This window comes from Camarhynchus parvulus, chromosome 2 (assembly GCF_901933205.1).
Source record: "Camarhynchus parvulus chromosome 2, STF_HiC, whole genome shotgun sequence".
In the NCBI taxonomy this organism is placed as follows: domain Eukaryota; kingdom Metazoa; phylum Chordata; class Aves; order Passeriformes; family Thraupidae; genus Camarhynchus; species Camarhynchus parvulus.
The window spans coordinates 78,969,398-78,980,153 of record NC_044572.1 but is presented as its reverse complement, the minus strand read 5'-3'; positions in this window follow the sequence as shown (position 1 = coordinate 78,980,153).

Sequence of the window (10,756 nt, the reverse complement as noted above, 5' to 3'; positions counted from 1 at the left end):
TAAACTTAACATGCTGCATATTGATGTTTCTTCCCAGGAAATCCTTGATGCTTACTGTTTCTGTCAGACAAGGTAACATGCCTTAATATTTCATCTGACAGAAACAGCAACTCTGCATAAGCAGCTCTGGAAAACATCCAAACAGTGAAAAGGGGCAGCTAAATATTTTTAATGGTGCTCATAAAGTAAATTCATTTTGTCCAGGAGCTGTAAGACTCTGTGTGAAGGCACTCTATACTCACTTTAGACAAAAATTATGGATATAGACAGACAGATAATATACTGAAAGGGTTCATACTTGCTTCCAAAGGCTGCTAAACTTCAAACTTCTCTGTGGGAAAAAAGTAAGCTATTTAATGATGCTGCTGCTAAATAAATGTACAAAATGAAAACTGCATTGTTTTCTATGACTTGTAATAATTAGATTATAAATATCTTTTTCAGTGCCATGTTTATGCACTATGTTGTGTTAATCTCTTTGCCATGGGAAAAAACCAAATGTGGTCTTAACCTTAACTTTGCACTATGTAGACTGTGTGCTGTCACAGTCAGTAAGTACAACTACAAAAGTCCAGCACTATTCTGTGTAGAAGACTTCTGGAAGATTTTGGTGTACTGCAGAAACATACTTATCAACAAGAAATAAAAGCCTTGCCTCTGTGCAGCAAACATCACTTTTCAGTTTGGTGTTTATGAGTTCAGCAACTGGACAACTCCTTTCCAGCCAACTTCTCACTGACTGTGGAGGTCAAGACTAAAGAATATGCTGCTGGCCACAAATTGCATAACAGTAAAATAATGGGGAGATTACATATATTCCCTTACACTGCACATCAAATTGTGAAGATGAATCCATTGAGCACCTACAGGCCTGTATGCAAAGAAATTTTAACTTTTGCAGGAAATTCCACATTTGCATTTAGTTGAGTTTTTTCTTCAAGAGATCAATACAACTCACTAATATTACCAGAAAACATTATTATGGAAAGGCAAATATTTTTATCTTTCTGCCCCAGAGGGGAAGGGGAGGAAATGGAATTTCCAAGTAGCTGGAAAAACAGACCTTGTTCCAGTGTCTTGCAATTGTTCAAGCAAGGTCCTGACACATATATAGAAGCAAAAACACTCTTTGAGAAAGAGAATTTCACTATATATTAACATTCAGAAGTTATGTGAAAGTAAAAATGCTAATACATTTTTTAAGATTAAAGAATTATGAAATAATGTCTAGTAAGATTAAAGATTATAACACCTCAACAGAAATATTACACCATTTTAAAGCACAAGTTTATTACAGTCTACATATTCAAGAAGAATAATTTGATTAATTTCTTATGTATATTCAATTAATGACTTGTTTAGACAGCTAGAGAACTTTAACAGAACCCATTATAAGATATCAGACAGTAACCAGAATCACAGAAGAGATTTCAGCACCAGATAAAGTAAGGGAAGTCTATGCATCTCTGTCAAGCTGGAAAAGAAAAAAGTAAATTCATCCATGTCTAGAAAGCAGGCAATTTGTAGCTATGCTCTGCAGACTGACCATCAGGAAATTGGAAGTTAATAACACAAGTGGAAGAATGAGGAATTGACTCCCTAGAGCAAGCATCTGTTGAAGGAATTTGGGGCCTCTGGTAGGCACTCTCTTCTTTTCCTGCAAATACCATGCAGAACTTCCTCAGAAAAGGAATGTCCACAGCTAAATCTTTCCTTTACCAATACAACTGGATATTTGGAATCCAGCTATGCTAAAGTGTTACGTGGAGATCAGAGCAGCACAAATGCAAATAGGCAGTTGAACATTTTATGTGGAAGAATTGCTTCAGACCAGATATGCAAAAAAATAGTTGCCATTTTCTATATTCATTAACTTTTCTGTATTTTCTAAATAAATATGTGTGACATACCAAGACAGATCTTATGGTGTAAAACCAAAACTTTTCTGTTACTGAGTGCCTTATCTCATTTGATAGCTCTGGTGACTGGGCTGGAAAGGTGTCAGGTTGTGTGGGCCTGACAGTGGGGTTCTGTTGCAATTAACCTTATGTTTCAATGTCAGTATAGCAGAAATTACTGATACATAAAGTTTAACACCCAGAGTAAAGACTGTCTGTAGCAATAAAAAATGATATGCTTGGTCAGAGATTTAGCATATGTAAATTTCCTACACATTCAGAAGGATGTTAGACATCCATATTACCAGCGAACCTTTGATACAGAAGCCAAGCAACTGCATCACCCAGAGTTTGATTGTTTCTGCAATTTGTTTTTCTTGTGGCTTCTTTCACAGTCTGTTTTCTCATGCCTTTCATACTGATATCTAAAGGTCATCAGCTTGTTTCGCATTATCAGGAAATGTTTATCAAATGAAATTTCTATAATTTTAACACCAATATGATCCCAATGTGCTATGCATGATTTTATTATAGCACTATTCCATTTTTGGCAATTTCTATATTGTCCCAAGTAACTACAGTGAGTCACGTAAACATCTAAACAGAGCTGTCTGCCAGCGCCCTTGCTTCCCATCCCTGACTGCAATTAACAACAGCACTAAATGAGGATGGGACACATTAATTCCTCTGCCCAAGAGGGTGCTCTTCACAGCACATCAACACACTGTCTCATGAACCATATGACTCATTGCTCTGTGACAACTGGTATTCCCAAACCCTGACAGATGCTCGCTAACACAACTTGAGAACTGAAACTACATTTTCTTATTGGAAATAGTGAAAATTATGCAGATTTATCATTTCTTCCCAGCTGACAAAGTCAAAAGATCTTTCTGTGTATCTTCTTTATCAATGGTTCTAGTAAAGGAAGCCTGAATTTTCTTTCATAGACAAGAACTTAATAATCCAGGTGTGTTGTAATGATGACGTAGCTGAGTCTGATATGTGATTGAAGTAGCATAAGCACATGTTACTATGGGCTACTGCAGAGTAATTTTTAATCAGGGCAAGAATATCTTAAAGGTTTGACTCATGGCTTTAGTACAGTTCCAAAGTCCTTGCTAGCACATGTTATTTTATTCAGGCACACTGAACGAGTGATGGAAAGTAATATAAAGTTTCCACAGCACCTTCTGATATCAGGAAGGCATGTATTTGAAATCATCCCTACTGACAATTAAACAGCCAAGACAGAAACAATAGTCTCCAAACCATAAATATATATTAATGAAGGTAATTATTTGAAAGGGCAATAAGAATTTAAGAACAGGAATGACAAATCAGTCCAGGCTAATTTTTTTTATAATTAGTGCTTGATATATTCCTCGTCCTTGAATCATCTATCCAGCTGATTTTAGTATCTCAAATATCCAGTTGACACAATTCTGCTGTTTAAGTGACCCATTTTAGAAAAAGCAACCTCTAGCTTTTTTCAAACCTCTTGCTGATATTCTAATTTGGCACTCTATTGGATCAGAAGACATTACTAAGCAATTGCTTTACTTTTTGCAGATCCTTTAAATTCCTGTATCATAAAAAACATGATTTCCAAAGTTCTATGTACAGTGAAATACTTTGTCTTAAGGATAGCAAAGAATTTTCTCTTTTTTTTTTTTTTTTTCATCAGAGACTATAGTTAGGTTGGTCAAACAGGCATTTAGCTTCAAAATTTCAAAGTTGACTTTTACACTGGACATTGTACCACATGATACAATACTTGTACTTTCTCATTATAGAAATACCCGCATTTGCTTTTATAATTTACAGCCAGAGAATTCAATATTGTCCATTTTTAAACAAGAAATGACACATAGCTCGTTTATAAGAAATAAACATTTTTTAAAAATGTGAAATGGTGGTCATTTCTAGCAGACAGGGTTAAACAGCAAGTAAGATTTAGTTACATTGGAAAAAGTGAGAATTTAGATACCAATTTTTCCTTCCTTTTGAAACCAAACCAAACCTTAGTTCAAATATTTTGATATAAACGTTAAAGAGCAGGTGCAAGTCTAAGGACAACAAATTTATTGAGTCCAAAGTATGGGTAGGGCAATGTCTCATGTATTAGACAGCTCAAGACTTTGAGGTGACAAAGGATGTAAGTGGAAACCTAATTCAACAGTTGGTACTAAGTGGGATCCTCATCATGGGGTTTACTGATTGTTATTGCCTATTACACTAAAATATGTCCAGAAGATCCTTTGGATATTGTAACCTTGTATTTCTGTTCTACCTGATTGGAGCATTACCATAATTTGAGTTTCCTCAAAAACATTTAGTGTCCTAAAATAACAGATTGCATATCATGATCTCTGGATACCAAAAGTCTGTTGTGGGAGAAAAGGACCCTCTGTCCTGTCCAATAGGATACTCATTTTGAGACAGAAGAAAGTATTTTTAGCAATGGAGAAAATGGGCAGCCTCAGGGGATACTGCATTTGCTGAAAAAGGGAGCACATTTGATGACAATAGAAAAGAATTTGCAGAAGAGCAGCAGGAATTAAATAGAATTGACCAGACTTTTCAGTCATCTGTTGGAGAGCAGTGTTCTAGAAATGTATTTAATTAACTGAAGGTTTCTAAATAAAACAGCAAAAAAGCTCTTGGGAATTAGTGATACAAAAGGACAACGAACATCTAATAAAATTCAGATTTTTGGCTGCTAGTCATATTTTGATTCCCCTTGGAAACAAGACAGAAGACAAAACAACTGTACTGTTTAAAAAGCTAATATCCTCATGTTTGAGATACAGATTTCTTTCTGTATCTTTCAGCATAATCCAAAATATTTTATTACTATCAAGAAAAATTTTCTTTTCTTGTGACAGTACTGTTTACTGCTTCTCTTTGCCATTTTTCAGATCTCCTAGACTGAAAAAATCCTGAACATCTGAGGGAGTAGTATCTCATCTGTATTACCTCCCTGGTATCTTTTTTGCTGTTTTAACTGTGATGCAGTGGGAGATGTAATTAGCGACACCAACAAACTCTTTTACAGCCTACAGATGATTTATCTATATCACTTTGACTCCTCTGCCATTTGCATGAAACTCACAGTTTCACTCTTTCAAAATATTTCCAGCTTTGAGATAAGGTCTTTTTAAGAATCCAGTTGTGTGGGCATGTAAAAAGTCTGAATACAAATTTCCATGGTCTAATTTTTGACTGATTCATCTGGCCACTTTAGTCCTGCACACCTAGATCCCCACCAGTAAGGCCAGTCTAATTAATGAAAATTCACTGTGCTTATTAAAAATTAAGTAAAATTAGCCAGTTCTATTAAATTGAAATACCAACATGTGAGGTGATGACAACTTAATGGCAGATGGAATTCAATGAACCACAGAAAAGAAAAATTCAAAAACAGCTGACTCTGAGTGAGGTTCTGTCAGATGGAAAAATAAATGTGTGATGCCTTCCTCACATTTGATTAGAGGAAAATTAAAACACATAAAAGACATCTTCAGAATATGTTGTGCTCTTAATTAATGTGTTGTTGTGATGGTCAATGAACAGAAAAAGTGAGTCCCAGCCTGCATGGGGGACTGGCATTTAAGTTGCACTGAACAAACCTTCAGGACTTGGATGCAGATTGCAGATGTCCACACACTTAGCAGAAATCCAGGTGAGCTCAGCCCCTTAGAAGGGTACTGTGGGCTGGCACCAGATAACTGCTGGGAAAATGGCTAAGTGGGCTAAAAGCATAAACTCCCCAACAAACAAACCCTAAAACAGGGAAGCTCCATGGTTCCATTTCTTGGGAAGCTGTTATGACAAAACTGATTGTATTGAGCAGTATCTTATCACTTTTTAGTATCAACCAAATCAATATCTAGAAACAAACATTGGATTTCTGAATCCAAATAATTTCTTTCAATTTTAATTAATGTCTAAAGCAAGAAATCTTTCTAGTTTTAGTCCTGAATACTTTTTTTGTAGTGTGCACAAATGAAAGTAGAGTCTAGTTAGGGTCATAAAAAAACCCCGTGAAATCTTCATTGTTCCTTGAAAGCAGTAGTAGATTTAACACACTAAGCTACATTCCAAGTACTGCCCTTCGTAATATAGAGTTAACACCTGTTGGTTTTGACAGAAATTGTACATACAAAATAAAAACCCACTTTCAGTTAGCTCTGCCCTTCAGGGCAGTATTTAATTGACCTTAGGACAGAGAGCAGGGTTATCTCTCTCATCTCATAGACCAGTTGTAGTGCTGCTTCCAGCAATGAAATGTTTCAACCTTCAGGAGAGAAATCCTTCAGTAAAAGAGTGCTGTTAAATGCTCCTGGTAATATTCTGAACAGGATTGTTACTGAGTGCCCCATATGACACTGGAATTCTGGCACTGAGGAATAACTGGTGTAAACTAAATTACTTTCACTCCCATCCAGGATATCAGAACGATCTGTAGTAGTTGCCCTTGAGCAAAAGGGCAAAAAAGAAAAAGGGCATTTGATCTTAATAACGACTTACTAATTCTCATTAATGAGCAGGATATCCTTTGTGAATTATAAAAGGAATAATGAAATGAAAGAAAAATGTATTGATAAAAAGCAATTAGAATAAATCCCAAAGACGACCAACTCATGAGAATATGGAAGTTGGTTTATGGTTGAGTTGGTAGAGCAATCATATACACATTTTAAATTACTTCACTTTTTTCCCCAGGTTCTAGATTTGTAGATGGCCATGGTATAATCAATGGGGTCATATTATATAGTTGTTTTTTTTTAATTGTTGTTTGAAATATCCATATCTGTAGTAGATTTTCAAATGCTTTGAGAAACTATTATTGCTTTTTTCTTTTAAATAGCTGGTACAGGAAGAATTAAAGAATTTCCAGAAAGCTATTCAGATTTTCTTCTGAAAGATTTAAATAGTGGGTAAATAGAACAAGTAATTTTTAACCACATCCCAAGCTACTGAGGTTTGTGCCCACAGCTGCAGACACACATACATTTGTAAATGCTTACAGCAATATTTTATTCTTGTAATTCACATTTCTCTAAAATTGCTTTAAATATTATTTTTGATCCTGTTAATTTTATATTTCCTAATAATCACCCATAAATATTAAACTACATTAAATACCGCCTAAATATTAAAACATTTTAAAAAAAGGGTTATCTGATAACTAGTGAAAAATAGCCAGCTATATAGGAATTAAGAACAGGTAGAACTGTAGTGCAAATAACTTTGCCAAATACATTTGTAACAACCTGAAGTATTTCTTTTTTCTTTTTCTCTGTAGTTGAATTGGACCATGGTTGTGGTTTAGCTCTGGCAGCCAACAAACCCCATGCAACCACTTGCTCATTGGAAGACGAAGAGTGAGAAAAACCATGGATTGCAATGAAGAAAGTTTAGTATGTGAAGTTAAATCTGCACTTGCAACCAAAGCAAAACACAGAATTTATTGCCCACTTTTCATGGGCAGGCAGTGTTCAGCCACCCCCAGGAAAACAGGGCCCCGTCATTTGTAACAGTGATGGAATAAAAACACCAGAAGACAAACACCAGCAGTCGTCCTTCTGCTTTATCTTTCTTTCCCAAACTTCTATTGCTGAGGATGATGTCAGATGGTATCAGATATTCCTTTGCTCAGTTGTGATCGGCTGTCCTGGCTGTGCCTCCTCTCACGCCTCCATTTGGTAAGCTCCAGTCTATGTCTGGAGGGAACAGAGTGAAAAACAAAGACCTCAATGTTATAAAAGATAGTAAAACAGAGTATAAGAAATAGCAAGTATAAAAAGTGTTAAAAAAATCTGAAAAAAATCAATGGATGAAAAAATGTTGCTAAAAATCCCCTATTCCTAACCTTACCCTTTTGAAATCCTAGCTTTCAGTTCTAATCTGTTCTCTTGCTATTACTACTCTAATATCAGAAAAATATTCTAACCATTCTGAAAATAAACGCTTGAAAATGCCTAATTTAATAATGTTGAAAAATTACATTCATTTTTTAAAATAATTCTTATTTCAAACCAAAGTAGGTATATTTTGAAATTAGTCTAAATTGGGAAATAATTTGCATTACACTTCTTCATCACACTTTAATAACTAAGCTAATTAGGTATTTTTTTGAGTAGTCAGAAATTTCAGCTATTCACTTAGGCATATCTCAGTCAAATGGGTTTCACAAAATTGTGGATGCCAGAGCTGTGATGTCAATACTCTTGATAAGTACCCATGTTCGTCATAGTAACCTGCATTTTACATCAGTGAGGGCAGACTTAAGATTTACATGGAATACTTAATTATCAGGAATTTATTTATCAGGAAAAGCTAGGAAAATATTTTTAAGTCATTCCAGTCTAGTAAATCAATTCTGAAAGATCATGCTGATGACTGCCTGATCACAATCAGTAATGTAGAAAATAAGAGAATCCCAAAGTTCCAGATCACATCTAGGTGGATAATTTATGTAATGGTTATAAGGGACTAAATCTATTAAAATGTTAAAAGCTGTATTTCTAAAGTGCTGCTCATCTATTTCAAGGAACCTTTGAAACTACTGTAAATGACAAAGAAGGAAGGAAATAGAAGGCTTTGTGGAAAATCATGAAAGTTTTGCAAATAAATTTTATTTCATTTGTTTTTAAAAGTAGCAATTTAGGAGCTCCTCAGTGGTAAAATTCATTGGCAACTCTTAGCCATAAGCTATCTGAAAACTTTGAATAGGTTTGTTTTATCTGCACTATTTTCTTCTAAAAAATATTTTGGATAAGGCAGATTTGAAGTCACATTCATCTGGCTTGGCAAACAAAACTCATATGTATGTTTTGTTTAGATTATCTTAATTAATTATGCCCATGGGAAAAATCCTCTTATTGCTGCTTACATCATAACCATTAAAAAAAACAAACCCACCCAAACAAAAAAGCCCCCAAAACAAAACTCCAAAACCATCTGTGAGGGGAAAAAAAAAGTATTTCTGGATTTAGTCTTACTAGAATTTTATGTAGATTATTGCAAAAATGTCAAATTTGATCTACTGTTCCAGCTATGGATGCAGAGGAATAGAATGATACTAGTTTGTTCATCTATTCTTTGAAAGAGCATGCCTGGCTTTTTACAAATGAGCAAGACTGAATAATTTAAAGGGAAGAGACAAAATTAGAACAGGACTGCATGTGAATAAAAAAAGTGTTGCTGCCAATAGGGAGTGACCTAAACTGGCATCTCGTGTATACCCAAAAGTGTACCAATCTCTTCTTCACTCAATCTGTTCCTGCACTCAGAGGACCTAGCTGTAACCCCCAGTCTTGTGCAGCAAAAAAAAAATTCCATGCATTTCTCCTCCATAGCTGATGTGACCAAAAGTCTATTGAGCTCCCAATTTAGTATAGATTCTTCCCTAGATTAGTAGCTTAATTTTACTGACTTGTCATCTGCTTTTCAGAAGCTCAATCTAATGTTTCCCAAGTTCCCCTTGAAGCTACCGTCCCTGAAAATCTGGTCGTGCAGTACTAGGTTTGACATCCAGTGCTATAATTCCTAACTCCTTGCCCAATCATTTCCTGAGGAATAATATCCGTTGACTGTCTGCCCAAAGTCTTCACAGCAGCCCCTAGTCCAACTAAAACCATCCTATCTTCATGCTCAATTCCTTGCTGCCAGAGCAGTGCCTGCCTCCATATTACAATGCTGGAATCCAAGGTCTCATTTCTTACAACCTCAGCCAAACACGGCCAATTTTAACAGCCCTGAGTAATACAATGCTTTTACGTTGAAACTGGAAATATGGCCAGAACTGAGCCTTTCTGGAAGCCAAGAACACATCATTTTCTTGCTCTACAGAGAAACACCATCAATAGCCACAGAAGCCCAACATCAACACAACATGCTAAATTTTCATTAATTGAATGCAGCTGTGAATAGTCACAGTGTGTTTCATCCTGAACCACAGAGTTTTGAAAGGATTCTCAAGGCTGGCATAACCATTGCTTGTTGAATAAAATATCATTTTGATCAAAATTTACAGTCAAAAAAGAGTTCCTCTATGTTTCATTTGATGTAAAATTTGAAGTGAATTTGTATTGTTGGTTGCCTATGAGTCAGGTCAGACACCATAGGAAACAATTAACAATGGATGTTGTTTTGACATTCTATTACATTCTGCAAAATAAAGAATATAGAGAATAATTCTGATTTCAGTACTTCAAAAAAAAACTTTTTAGACAACCAGGTTTCTTTTTCTTGTTTTACATTTTCCTCATGCCACATCATATTGAACCTTGGTTATTAAAGTCTCCAAATAAATTGCAGTCTGAGCATTTAGAACATTTTTTAATCTTCTGAGCACTGGTAATCTTCTTCATTGGCACAAAACACTCCTAAGCACTGAGAAGCCTGAAGGAAGTTGTAACTGAAGTCTGAAGCTGAAGACATCTGCTCTTCACAAATATTCCCACTCTCCATGATGTTCTTTTGCATACCATTATTCAAACATAGAATTTGATGAGTCCTTAGGATGGACTAACAGCAACCATCAAATACCAATAAAGGAAAGCACAGTCAGAATTCCAATTTCTTATGACAGTTTATGGCAGAAAGTCTTGAGATAAGGTAAATATTTGCACTCTTTGTTTCCACAAATTTATAACAGATAGGGCAAGGCTTGTATGGATGCAGAATGAATGAAATTCATGTTTTTGAGCATCAGAAGAAACAGCACAAAAAGGTTTTAAAAGGTAGCCTGCACTGGGAAAAAAAGGGCACCCTTCCCCAGGCACTGTTCTCTTGGGAGGTACTGAGGAAGATGTTGCTTATGACAAGATGACAGGCCTGCCTTCTGA